Raw genomic sequence first — 14,708 nt, forward strand, 5'->3', positions numbered from 1 at the left:
GAGCTGTTCTTTGGAAAAACCTGCTTAGTATAAAGGAGGTTTGAGCAGAAACCCTTTTTAACTCACACAGTGAAAATATGTGCCTAAACATGGATGGTTGATGAACTCAGTTTCATGCCATGTTTATCAAAGTGTATTCATATTTTATTTTTTAAAAATAGTGTGATGGTCCATTGGGCACAGCTCCAAGGCTTTACAGAATCTGGGTAACAATTTCAAATCAGAAATATTTTGAGCTTATTTCTGGCAGACTTGGCGTGTCTAGTAAAAGTGCACTGGAATACCCTATTTATAAGTTTTGTTTTATAGGATCATTTTTTCCCCTACTTTTGTTGGATTGGGGAGCAATATTTTTATATTTTCCATTAAGTTTTTTAACTAAAGCTAAGCCTGGAAATTTTACAAATAAAATAAAGTGTATTAAAAACCCCCTTGTTTTAAAGAAATCAAACTAGATTGTATTTGAAAAAGAAAAGGCTTATACTATAAAAGGCTCTATGTATCAAAACACTATTTCAAGTCCAAAGTATACAGAAGAAAAGGTGTTTTAAATGAGCATTTAATGAATAATAAGCTGCTGAAGGACTAGTTATTGCTGGCATTAGCTGGAAGGAAATGAAAACTAAGTGATAAAAGCAGAAAGATATCTCTTTTATGATCAACAGTGTTTTTGAGAAAAAGTTAAAATCTGAAACCTTGATTGTAAAACATTACATAGCAACATGAGGATTTAGAGGGCCTTTCTAGTTCAATTAATGCCTACACATTTCAGAAAAATAGAAAGATGGGAAAACAAACTATGTCTTACAACTGTCAGCCTGTACAGTAAACATTTCAAAGCTGATTCCTTGAAGGGTGAGCATGTATTTTACTTAGTTTTTCCTCTGCATTTACAAGAGTGACACTCTTAGGACTTTGTTGTTTACTTGCTCATAAGTTACATCAGTAGCATTTGGATTTTTCCTTCATCACTTTGCTGTTCTAGAGCTTTCTCATGAGCCACAAAGGCTAAATACTTCTCTTTTCCAACCCTTGAAATAGTATGACGAATACTACTCATCCAGAAGAATTCTCTCCTCTCCAGTAGTCATATATACTGGGAAGATGTATTAATGATGTGTGGAAGTAAAGCAAGGCAAGCCCAGTAAATAATACATATTCCTGACCCAAATGACAGAGAAGCCAATGAGGTGAGATGCTCTACTGAGCATCATACTCACCAACAAGGAGAAGCTTTTCGGGGTTGTGAGACAAAGGTGACTTTGCCTGCAGTAGCCAAAAATGGTGGAATTCAGGATCTTGAAGGGAGAGAGGAAGGTAAAAATCAAGCTCATAGCCCTGGACTTCAGAAGGGCACATTTTGGCTTCTTCAAAAATTTTCTTGAAAGAGTCACATGCGATAAGGACCTAAAGGAAATATGGGCCTAAGAAAAGAAAACTGGTTAGTATTTAAGGATCTTCTGTTGCACTCAATGAGTAGGAAGTCAGGCAAAAATGCCAGGAGACTTTTGCAGATGAACAAGGAGTTCCTGGCCAAACTCAAACACAGAAATGAAGCATACAGAATGTGGAAGCAAGAATGGGTAATCTGGGAGGAATACATAGATATTGTCTTAGTATGCAGAGATAGGTTGAGGAAAGTCAAAGCCCAAATGGAATTGAATCTGTCCAGATGTCTTAAAAACTACAAGAAAGCCTTCTATAAGTACACAAAAGGAAGACTATGGACAATGTGGGCCCAGTTTACTATGAGATGGGTGACCTGGTTACACAGGATTTGGAAAAGGCTCAGGTACTGAATGCCTTTTTGCCTCAGTCTTTTCTGGCAAGACCGCCTGTCAGGAATCACAAGTCCCAGAGACCAAGCAGAAAGGCTGGAGCAAGGAAGATGCAACCTTGGTGGAAGATGATCAGCAAGTAAAATACTTCTTCCTCACTCCCTCTCTGTATCTGTGTTATACATGCCTTTAAAATAGTTTTTGAACATATGCCTTTGAAAGATTAGTTATTATTAGATATAGAAGGCAGAGTAGGGCACGGTATGCAAAATATACAGGATATATCTCTGGTGTAACAGTTTTGATTTTAGAATAGAGTAATTTTGGGTTTCAACTCTGCATACTCCTAATTGGTACTCATTCAAAGTGCTTGGTTTCCAAACGATGGCACTGAACTTCTGCCTGAAGCTGATCTTGGAACAAGCTCTTCTTATTTTCAAAAGATCACCTTAGTGTATTTTCACCTTAGTGTAGTTAATGAAAAGTAAAAGTCAGCAGTGTTCACAGGAAACTTAGATCCCTAGAGCTTAAATTATTTTAAAAGTGGAACTTAAGACTTTTTAGAACTTACACAAAGTTGTTTAGACTGTTTTAAATGTTTAGGCATTTCTTTGTATGACTGTGACATGAGAACATGTCCACAAGTGAATGCTAAAGATATTATCCCACAAATAACCATTCAATTTGTTCTTCCTGCATTTAAATCAGCTAACCTAAATATAATCTACCAGTAAATCATTAAATATGTGTATTCAAAATACATAGGGATCATCATCACAGCTTGAGTGATGCTCACTATGTTGGAAAGAAAAATATTAAGTTTGCCCATATCTGACAAGTTAGAAAATACCACAGGGTTTTAGAGTGTCATGTGCCTGTCTTCCTCCTCCTCTGAGTTAATAATTTCCCACATAGGTACAGCTCACTGCATAATGTTTTTTTCTCAAACCTTACAATGTTTATAAGAACGTTTTTATAATGTATGACTTCTCAGCAGCATTGAACTGGGAGTGTGGAAATTGATGCTTCTGTTAAATGTGATTTTTTTTTAGCAAACACCTTCAGATAGATATGATTAGTACTCCTACTACTGTTGCCTTAAGGCATCATCACTAGAAATATTATGCTTCCTATTAGACAAAATTTATCTGTGACAAAACTTAAACATGGTTTCTGGAAGTATGCCAGTGTGAATTTGGCAGATTACTCTGAATAGCTCCAGACAACATGTCTTCCATCTATTTCCAGGTTTAAATGTGTTGTGACAAACATTGTGAAGAAAAACGTGCCTGCCTTTGTTCTTGAGTTTTCACCTTTTGTCTGACAAGATCCTTTCTGACTATATCTTGGGGTAAGATAGCGTGAACCATCTTATTGCTTTCCTGGTTCATAAGACAGGAAGAAGTATCTTATGTTCTAATGGTCAACACCTGAAATTGTTAAATTTCTTGTTCCAATATGCTAAAAGTCTCACTGCCATGCTATCACATGATCTTTCAATTATGGAACAGCATAAACACAGAAAAGCCTGCTTCTTATTTATATTTCCTTAAACTGTGTACTATTTCTGATAGTATGGCATTTTCAGAAATATTTTCTCCTTGCTACAGAATTTCATCTTTCTAAATTTTATGTCTGGGCTACCAATGGAGAGAATATATTTCTTGATTACCTGCAAATGTAAGTGGCATCAAATCCTTTTATTTGTGTCACATGGAAATTGATTTTGTACATTGTACATTTCATATTCTAACTGCGATATCTGGGTGATTTATCTGCTTTTCAGAAAGAGTGATGTCTTCCCCCTATAGTCAGCATTATTAGAAGATGTGTCCACCACTGGAAAGGATCTAGAAATTCTCCATGAGCTGAATAAGGTGATACTTGAATTGAAAGCTCCAAGAAAAATGGAAGTACATCAAATAGTTAATTCAGAGAAGTTGCTTTTCCTTGCAGACGTATCTGAAGCTTTTAGCTGGAATCAGCACACTGTTGTTGCAAATTTGTCTCAAAGATAAAGAACAAAGCTGTTTGATTTGATCACTGGTGATCACTAAACTGATAATCTATTTTAAAAGATCAATGAAGAACCATTCTTATCAGCTATCTTGACCTTCTGGATTATTCAGACTATAGAACTTCATTCACTTTATGAATTAATCTGACAATTTCTTCAGTTTAGGATAAAGCAAGCCTTTTAGAAAGAGTCTTCTGCAAGAGGTGGGGAAACTCAAGATAAACTCACTACCTTTCCCCCTCACATTTTAATCAAATTATGCCAAAGATGCTGTGTTTACCTAATACAGATAACATGCTTTCAAGCATATTCTTCCTATATTTTGAGCAATCCTTTCCTAAAATTATATGTATGTAAAAATTGCTATCAGTGATAGCCAATAAAGCAAGATAAAATGTTGTTTTCCTAAATTAATACAGTTATGAAGTCTTCTTTAGGTAATATTTTACTTTCCTTAGAAGATTGTATTCCTGTCAAAAGGATGCACACATCAGAACTATTATTTAAAATACATTATTTGTCTTTGTCTTTTAGAATTATGACTCTTGTGTTGCAAGCCCCTGATGCACATATTGGGGAAGTAAGGGCCTGGGAGGGAATAGAAATAGTTTTATTCAATACTGATTTTTGGATAACAAGTTTATTTGCCTCTCAGTGTTAAAAAATGGGTAGAATAACATTAATATATAAACAAAACCTTGAACTCTAACCAGTTGGTGTAATTTTTTCTTTCTTGTGTTTTATTCCATCACAATGATTTTTCTTTATCATCTGTTTTCTCTGGTTATTACCACTCCTGGATGAAAAGGAGTTAGAGGTCCCACACTAAAGCAGTACAGCAAACAGAAGTGATGATTTTCCCAAACATTCTGCAAAGCATTTTGTGCTCAGAGTTCCACTGATGCAAAAAAAAAATGAATTGTGAATATACCATTCTGCTGGGTGTGCAGCAAAAGCTCTGAACAAAAATGCTGTATGAAATATCTAAAGAGAAAATTCCTCAGGGAATGGGAGTTGAAGGGCTGAAATGTGGCTTCAGGAAGTACTTTTCCTTCGGAATCACTGTGAGTCTCTAAAAGTACGTTTGATGGTAGGGACTCAGACGGTAGAGGCATACATGAATTAAAACCCAGTCTTTAAATCTGCCTGTGGTGCTGGAAATTAATTACATGACCTTCATGAAAGTCTCCTAGTTTGCTGCAGCAGATGAACCCGGGCAGTAAACCCTAGGCTTTGTTCAACACAGAACTGATGCAGCAAATATCTTGGATAAATGTTAAGACTGTAAGACTATAGTCTTGATTGGACCTGATATCTTAAGTTAGAGAGGAGAGATTCATTCCCCGTTAGCTTCAGGCAGAAGATGAAGGTGCCTAATTCAGGGTCAAACTCACTTTGTAATGAACAGAGATAACATTATTTCCAGAAGTCAATTTTAGCCCGTTTTTTTTCTCATCCCATTGATTAAAATGGGGTCAGGCTACCCTCAAAAACTATATGCCACAGCAAAGTGCTTCAAGTTAAGTGGGATAAATCTAGTTGTGGTCAGTAAATCCAGCTGGGATCAGCCAAGATCAGCCTAAGATATCTCAGTATAATGAAATTCAATTTTCTTGCTCCTGAGATGAGTTAAAATAATACTGTCTTGGGGATTGTTGAATAGCAGTCATGGTGATGGCAGAGATCTGTCCCTCTCAGCTGGTTCTGTGTCCAGCTTGTGGTTGCCTATTGGGACAAGATAATATTCTCCTTAAGTCACTCTACGTGCAAGAATTAAATGCGTGGCTCAGCCCTAGTAGGGAATATTTATTGTCTTTTCTCTACACCTCGTTCCAGTCTGTGTCCTCCTGTGCCTCTGCCAGTCCCTGATGCCAAAATCAGCCACAACAGGGGGAAGATTGCCTCTTCCAGAAGGTCCTTTCTAGACCTGCCTTGCGTGTAGGACTGCCAGTGCAGGGGTGGAGGTTCCAGACTGTGGCTTTATCTCCTCGGGGACTGAGTGTTGTTGCAGTGCTGAGGCTGAGCAATGGGGCTCTGCTGTGTCCCGGCAACCCATGGAAGGTTTTGGGCACAGACCTCACTGGCCACAGGTGGGACGTTACCCACCCCTATGCCTGGGGGGCAATGATTTCTCTGACCTGTTGCACTGTCGAGAGTGGCTGCCAGATTTGCCTGTATCTCAAGTCAGTCCTAGATCATAACTAGTAAAGGGATGGAATGATTTTACATGATTTATTACAGACCTCAATTTCCAGGCAAATTTCAAGCTCAAGAGGGTGGCTTCTGAGCTGAAAAAGTCTGATTAAGCAACATGTGGGTCTTTCTACATACCTTATGGTGATCAATATTGCAGTGGCCAGAAAGAGAACAGTTACCTATGTTAAAAAATATGCTTTTTCTGCTTGGATTCTGGAGGTTCCTTCTCTGCAAACGACATGGTGCTGCCTGTAGCAAACAAGCATATTTATGATGAGGCACAGTCAGTATTGACCATACTGAATACTAAAGAAATAAAATGGGTTTGGACATCAGGTGCCATCAGAGACACTACCAAACACGAAACAGAGAAAAAGAAAGTTATCAATGCACTAAAGCAAGAGTCTTTAAAAAGAGGCAGAGCACAGATGAGACCACTAAGTAATGTTTGAGTTTGTTTGGAGTTTGTTTGAGTAAAAGAATTGCTCTCAGTTAGACACCAGATCTCTAATTCAGGAAGCTACAGAACTGGCTGCTTTTAGGCAGCAATGTGTGACCGTAGTTAAAACAGACCTTGTAAAAAGGCTGTAACATTAAGCAATCTGATTATAATGAAGATAAAATGCTTTAGAAAAGTAGGACTAGTTTTGAAGAACATTTGTTTCTATTTGATCCCAGTCATCCTGTCTCTGGGACCAAAACTAGTATCTTTGCACGACATTACATTACTGGACTGGTGAAGGGCATTTGTGGTGATGCTCTTATGGTCTCTTTCTAGCCTCTCTCATATTGCAATACAACCTCATCTGGCTTCTCCTTGAACTGGTCCATGCATACAGCTGGCAGAGAAGAATTCACAGTAAGCCATTATTGTGTAGACCTGCCAGCATTTCAAAGCTGGTTCGTGTAGATCCACATTGTGCTGCAGTGCACGATACAGACTTATCTTTCGCTCCCTGAGCATGCAGCCATTGTAAATGTTTATATAGGCAGATATATGACTGAGTGCCTAGGGATTGTGCCCCTTGTCTAAAATAACCTGCTTAAGCACAGGGTCAGAGAGACTGATCACATACCTCAATTAGATACATTTCTCAGTGCTCCTGGAGGATCAAACAGGAACATGTCTTTGCAATTTTTGTTGTATCCTGATGAAGACACTCATAGCCTTTCAATGAAGAATTAAAATAAAAAGTCTTTTGAAACCCTAAATCCTGCATGGATAATGTCTCTGTCTTTGATACTGGTACTATTTGGAGAAAATAATCCCTTCAAAACTGCATTCACTGAGTTACCAAAAATCTACAGGATACTAGTAATAATAAAACAGCTCAAAAGAGCAGAAATTCTTGACAGCTATTGAGATTACGAGAAGGTAATACAAATCCCAAAAGTGTAAGTCTGATAGAAGGTTTGATCACAATCTAGAAAAGATACAGCAATAAAGGACAGATACCTATACATACCATGTTATGTAAACCTCTCTGTTTTCTGCTGTTACATTTTTGAGACAAAAATGTTGCATAATGGTTTTCCAAAATTTGATTCCTAAACAATTTTGAGCTAATATACATCACAATCTCCAGAGATTGCAAACATGTGCTTTCCTCCTTTAAAATCAAAACATGGTATATTTTCTTCCAAATTTAGTTCCTCATATATGCCTTTTTAAAGAAAGCGTATCTGGAGGAAATGTATTTGCCCAAAATAATAGTTGAAGGAAGGGAATAATAATAATATATTTTCTATCTATTATGTAATTATTGTACATTTTCTCAAAGAATGCAGTCAGTGTTAATTTTTTGAAAGGCATTAATGGGTCACTGCATTGAAGAAAAACAAATTTTGGAATTCCTACTTGTATTGTCAGATATTTGTAAATGAAATTATGGTGTTATTAACTGCCAGAATAGTAAATACACAGCATCATTGCCATGGAATTTAAACATGCTATAATAGTGTTTTCATAATTACAGAGGAATACGTGGTGGCCTGTGGAAAAAAGCTGGAACTCGTGACATGTTTGAATAACTTGTCTATACCTAATTCTGATTCTTATTCTCTTTCTTTCTAACTGCTACTTGGGGATTTGTTCATTTACCTGTGGTTACACCTGGTGCCATTGGGGCCTGCTGATGAGCACATAACTCCTGCTCAGGAGCTGAAATTCCATATGAGATATCTCTCAAGCATGCAGTTTAATAGACTGATGAACTTGAAAAATCTGAATGTAGTGGTCAAGATAAAAATTATCTTGTTTCATAAGATATAAGTATTTGCACATAACTATACAAGATGACAAATGCCAGTGTGTTAGATTTTAATGGATCAAAGAATTCAACTCTGTTACTTTTTATGGCTCTGGTTTTTGTGGCTTTCAGGAAAAATGTGTCATGATCATAACCTCTATACATCTATCACCTAATTAAAATAGAACCAGAAGCAATGAACTTATTCTCTACAAATTGGATTAGAAATTTTGTCCTTTAATCTCGGTGTTCCAAATAACAAATGTTCCATTCCAGATGAAAGAGACCAAAGCAATAGTTACATTTATATCCTAGAAAATATTTCATAGTTAAATAATTTGCTGAATTACACTTTCTGGTTCTTGGTATCATTTTAGTATGTCTGGTTTCTTTTTTGTTTTTCACTAGGTACTGCTTAATTGCCTGGAAGATGTTTGCCTAAATTCTACAGCATATTTTTTCTTTTGAAAAAAAAAAGGCAAAAATATTGTAAACACTTTTTTTTCTCAGATGCATTTTTTTCCCTTTGTCCTAAAATGTATCACAAGCACTGAAAGATTTTTTTCCTCTTGTAGTTTGCACACTATATTCCCAACATGTAAGCTTCAGAAATTCTTTGATTTTTACTATTATATGAAAAATTCATTAGAAAAAAAAAAACAAACAAAAAAACCCCCCCTCAAAAATCCCAAACTGAAACTCAGATGAACACTATCCTTTATAATAATCAATTTTACTTTGTATGCTGCAAACATTTTAGGAACTGCATGTGTCTTTTAGGACCCATTGTTGCAAAACTGTTATCCTTCCAATAAACAAACTGGAATATTTGGTCTTCAGACTTTATTCAAGGGTGAAACAAAACATGTCAGTAAGAAACTTTTACTTTGCTCCTGTCCATACTGTTTCTTTAGTCTTCTTGACAAGAAACTATGTCTTTCATTGACATATTTGAAGTCCTGATAAAGGAATAGCCACAGAAAAACTAGCTGAACACAAAATACTCCATGATATCTTCTAAATCCTTAGGAAGAGGTCTGGTCTAGTAATAATAATAAAAATGGATACCTCCTTCCTAAATGCTTTCAGACAAGATAGTCCTCTGAACTACCATTCTTTTTAAGTGTGGGAACTGAGTGAAAAGTGTGAATAAATATTTTATACAATCATTTAGGTGACCTACAGAGGAGCTCTCATTGTCTTCCTCCTCTCGATATGGAAGACATTAGTCATAAGTTATATCAAAAAATCAAATTTGCATTACAGCGACTTTTATTTTTTATGAGTGGCTAACTTTTATGGTAATATCTGAATACCTTGCAAACTGAGAATGCAATATTTTGCTTTTCTGACGGGATTGTGGTTTGCTTTCCAGAGGGGTTAGGTTAAATACTCACTCATGTGAAACTGAAATCGTACAGCTGCTATTTATTACACAGGGTTGTAATCCATGGAAAAAGAAATCAAGAGGGTTAAAAGTTTGGAATATATTACAAATTGTACTGAATAACATCCCTCTGTATTCACTGCTTAGACCACTTGTGGTTCAGAGGTGCAAATGTTGCTTATGCATGTGGATGACTCCATTGATGATCTATGGTCAGGCTTGTGCTCTGCATCTGTGTGACTCACCAGGAGAAAATCACAGAAGCACAGAATAAGCTGAGTGAGAAGGCACCCATTAGGATCATCAAGTCCAACTCCTGGCCCTGCATAGCACCATCCCCAAGAGTCACACCATGTGCATGAGAGCATCGTCCAAACACTTCTTGAGTTCTGTCAGGCTGGTGCTGTGACCACTTCCCTGGGGAGCCTGTTCCAGTGCCCAACCACCCTCTGGGAGAAGAACTTTTTTCTAATATCCAATCTAAACCTCCCCGACACAACTTTAGGCCATTCCCTTGGCCCTGTCACTGGTCACCACAGAGAAGAGACCAGGCCCCTGCCCCTCCTCTTACCCCCATGAGGAAGTAGTAGACTGCAATGAAGTCTCCCCTCAGTCTCCTCCAGGCTGAACACACCAAGTGACCTCAGCCACTCCTCATACAGCTTCCCGTCAAAACCTTTCACCAACTTTGTTACTCTCCTCTGGACACTCTCTAATAGTTTAATGTCTTTGTGATATTGTGGCACCCAAAACTGCACACAATATTCAAGGTGAGGCTGCCCCAGTGCAGAGCAGAGCAGGACAATCCCATCCTTTGCCCGGTTGGTGATGCTGTGCCTGATGCCCCCCAGGACACGGTTGGCCCTCCTGGCTGCCAAGGCACTGCTGACTCAGATTCAATTGGCAAGAAAAAGAACTGGCAAGGCTGCCTTTGTATCTGCATGCAATACCTGCCATCTTTCAGTCCATTGCAAGACAGCTACCCTGGCAAACAAAAGTGTAAAGCTCACAAAAACACCAAGGGCATTTGTAAAGTTTGGGGATTTTCATCAAAATAGAAGTAGTTCTCAATCCTAAAAGCTATGGCAAGATCCTCCTTGGCTGGCAGCTGAGTTAAAAAAGTATCAAGATGACAAGTGAAAAGAAACCACAACTTTTATAAAAGTGTAATTAGCCACTGGAACAGCCTATCAAGGGAAGAAGGGAATTCATAACGTCTTGGAGTTTCTGTGAAAACAAGACTGCTTTAAAAATCCTGTTTGCTGATGTTTGTAATTTTTATGATGTGCCTTGTGATGCTTAGTAGATTCTGTGTTAAGCCACCTCCTGTGTTTGTTGGAAATGCTCAGATTTCATGTCATTCTGGTCATACAGAAGAGTTTGTATGGCCCAAGTGAAGCCTAATGCCTCCAAAGTAAAAAGACAGACACCCAAATATTTTTTAAAATCTCAGGGCTTTACAGTCAATCTCTTAATTTCTATGCTTATTTTATAATTCTTGAATCTTTGTAGTTGTCAGTAATGTAAAAAGAGTTGTCTGCAGCTCTCTACCATCTGAATGGTATGTGGGTGAGCAAGAAACAATGAAGTAGGACTGCAGCAACTTCAGTTCCTCCATGAAATCATTCTCCTTGAAATCCCCTGACCTTTTTTCCTTTTCCTGATCTTAAAATTCTTCATTTTTAGAGCCATGTATTGCAATGGAAAATCCATGTCTTTTGCTAGAAAGTAACTGAAGTCTGTAATTAACACACACAAAACTGCCAGTGCCACTCTGTGCTTGAAAAATATATTTGTCCTTATTTCTGTCTCACTCTCAGGCCTTATTTAATGTTTATTACCCTTGAGATTTAGCATTCAAGTATGTATCTCAGTATGTTATTGATTGCTAGATATCCTCTGGTGTCCCACCAGCCACCACCTGAAGACAGCTGAGAACCTCCTGACCCCTCTGCTGCCTACTCTCTATTCTGATTTTGAAGCTCAAATGGGAGCCTACCTTGTCACCATTTCAATAAAATTTGCTATGTACCTTTGAAGCTTCTTGAGAAGTGAATTGGTTTGATTCAGGTTTTCTTTTTTTAAAACTATTCCAAATTCAAAACAGGTTGAACAAATAGAAAATAATTTATTTATAACGTCAGAAGCAGATAGCACAGTCACAGAGGCTCATAGAAATAATGGGTGAAGAAATAAAAGAAAAGCTCTGTTTAGCTTACTTCACTAGAATTCAATCAGAAAGGTCTCCCTTTCCTTCTCAGTTCAGGGTTGTTTCATCTCTTGTCAAGATTGTATTCAAGTTTCAGGCTTTATGCTTGTCACTTACATCCTGTGGTGGAGTATTCTAGCTTTCTTATTAATTTCCTTCAATCAAATCTTCCAGGAGTCCAGACCATGTACTGTTTTCCCTCTGCCATGCCTTCTGTTTTATCCTTCCAGAAGAGACAGTCTGTCTTCCCACCTGTCTTCAGGGAGAAAAAAGATATTATTTCATTTCCATAGTTATATAAATATGTCTACTGGGACTCATCTTCTGCTCTAAATTGATTAGTAAAGAGCAATTTATTGCAATGAGGTGCATGACTGCCTCCTTCCCTTTGATGACTATTTCTAATTCTTTACTAAGGCATATATTTTTCATATACTTTACTCTTAAAAATTTTTACATTAAAAATGCACATGACAAGACAACAGTCTCAGATGTATACAGCTTATTACTATCTTGTGACTGAGTCCTCTGGAGTGACAGTGGATTTGAGGGTGACTAATCCACTATTTCTTCCTTTAAGGTATGTAGTAATGTATATATAATATATTTCCCCTGAAAGTAGACATGTGCATGAGACTGCATTTCCCAGCTAGGTAGCTGGAAATGAAAATATTTTGATCTGCAGTGCATTTCGTTTTGCCAGAACATTCAGATTTACGATTCAGATCTCTTAAGAGGTGTTGGTGGTAACTGGCTGAATATATCCTATAATGTGGTTTTCTTTTAGCTGGTATTTTAGTTTACTTTAAAATCAATTTTATTTTTTTTCAAATTGGACTTTCATGAATGATTTGTGACCTCTTTCAGAGGCAGAAAGCCTAAAATAACGTTTTAACATTTGTTAGAACCATTCTAAGGAATCCCTTTGAGTAAATCACATTTTATATTTACAAGAGCTAAAGATGTCTGAAAAAAATGCTCTATATTCCAATATCCAGGAGATCAAGAATCTTGGGTTATAAAAAATTGGGAATATCTGAAGCAAAGATCTCTGTTTTGTTCTTTTTCTCTTACGGAGTTGTAGTATCATAGAATGGTTTGGTTTGGAAGGGAACTTATAGATCATCTAGTTCCAACCCCTCTACCATGGGCAGGGATGTCTTCCACTAGACCATCCAGCCTTTCCATGAACACATCCAGGGATGAGGCATCCACGACTTCTCTGTGCAACCTGTTCCAGGGTCTCACAATTGTCACAGTAATATGATTCTTCCTAATATCTGATCCAAACCTCTTTTGGTCTAAAGCCTTTCCCATTTACTCTACCTATACATGTCCTTGTAAAAAGTCACTCCCCAGCTCTCTTAGTTTCTAAAGATTTTTGAAGTACTTAGGAGTGTATTGGTAAGCTCATATGGAGACAATTCTCATGCATAACACTTGGATTTTTAGCAGTCAGTTCCAGATAAAGAAATTCCTCTGAAAAGAAATGCATAATCCCGTAAATCCCTTCCTGTATTGACACAGAAAACAGCACTTCAGATATGAGTACTGTTTTGAGTGATAATCAGGAGGGCTCATCTCTTGCAACATGTAGTTATCTCCTCCCTACATTCATGTACTCTAAGATTATAGCCAAAGGTGATGAACAGATCAGAGAACTTGGATCTAAACTTCAGTGTCTTTATTCCCCTCTAGTCTTCTTGCCTGCAATTTAGATTGAAAGAATTATAAAAAGGTTTTCTCTCTGCTTTCCTGTACAATTGTAATCATCACATGCAGCTCAGATCCACTAATTTATATTTGCAGTAGCTTTACTAGGTAAGGAAATGTTATTTCCATTTTACAGGTGGAGAACCAAGGTACAAGGTCATTTACATAGAAAGGCTGGGACTAATCTGCAACAGCAAACTAGAAATTTTGCCCATCAATACAAGTGTATCTACATGCACCCATAGAATCTGAAAGCCTGAACACCCTGTTTGGAAACATGGGAAAGAAATCATTTCAGCAGTCTTATTCTACTTATTTTGCTGGAAATATAGGATCATACAGAAATCTAGAAAATGTGCTATTTACTATCACTGGATCATGAATCCCTGTTTTGTTTACAAGTAGCAATTTCTAGCGAGCTCTCTGGTCATCAAATGCAGTCCTTCTGTGTTTCAGGATGGCATTTCAAATCAACCCTCTCAGAATCAATTCAGTGCTCATCCAATATGTGAAAAATATTGGTGATAGTTGGGTTAAAAGTCAGGAATTTATTTTTGCCTTGATGAGGGGAAAATGAGGCCAACAGGATACCAATGGGCTACAAATGAATAAGCCAATTTTCAGGTAAGAAAGGCAGGAGGAATACAGGCCCTAATTATACTCACTACATATAAATTTAAATTCTGGCTCTGCTGAAATAGATACAGATTTTGTCACTGACTGTGCTGAAGCAAAGCAATTATTCACTACTTCCAAGTGAACTCTTGGCCATTATAAAAGCCGGTTTAATATAAGTTGTTTCTGACAGGACTTAATTCAGGTACGTATTACTTATTGAATTATTTCTTTGTCCTATCACTGAGGCAACCACTTCGCATATCTTCTGTGTGTTTTGCCTTAGAAATGGCTTCTTGATATTCAAAATCCTTTGTACTTTCATTCTGGTTAGACAAAATCTTTAGTATGCCGCCAGTTTACATTCTCAAACCAAACTTAAAGAAACCTAAGGAATAAATCACACCATATTTTAAATCAGTTTATATTTAACTGTTTTCTTTAGATATAGACCAATTCCACTTCAGATGTTGCTGTTGATTTTTTTCCTCCCAGGTAATATAAAACTCCAATTTTCATTGATCTGAGACAGGGAATATTTCTG

This window comes from Corvus brachyrhynchos, unplaced genomic scaffold (assembly GCF_000691975.1).
Source record: "Corvus brachyrhynchos isolate BGI_N302 unplaced genomic scaffold, ASM69197v1 scaffold92, whole genome shotgun sequence".
NCBI classification, from domain to species: Eukaryota; Metazoa; Chordata; class Aves; order Passeriformes; family Corvidae; genus Corvus; species Corvus brachyrhynchos.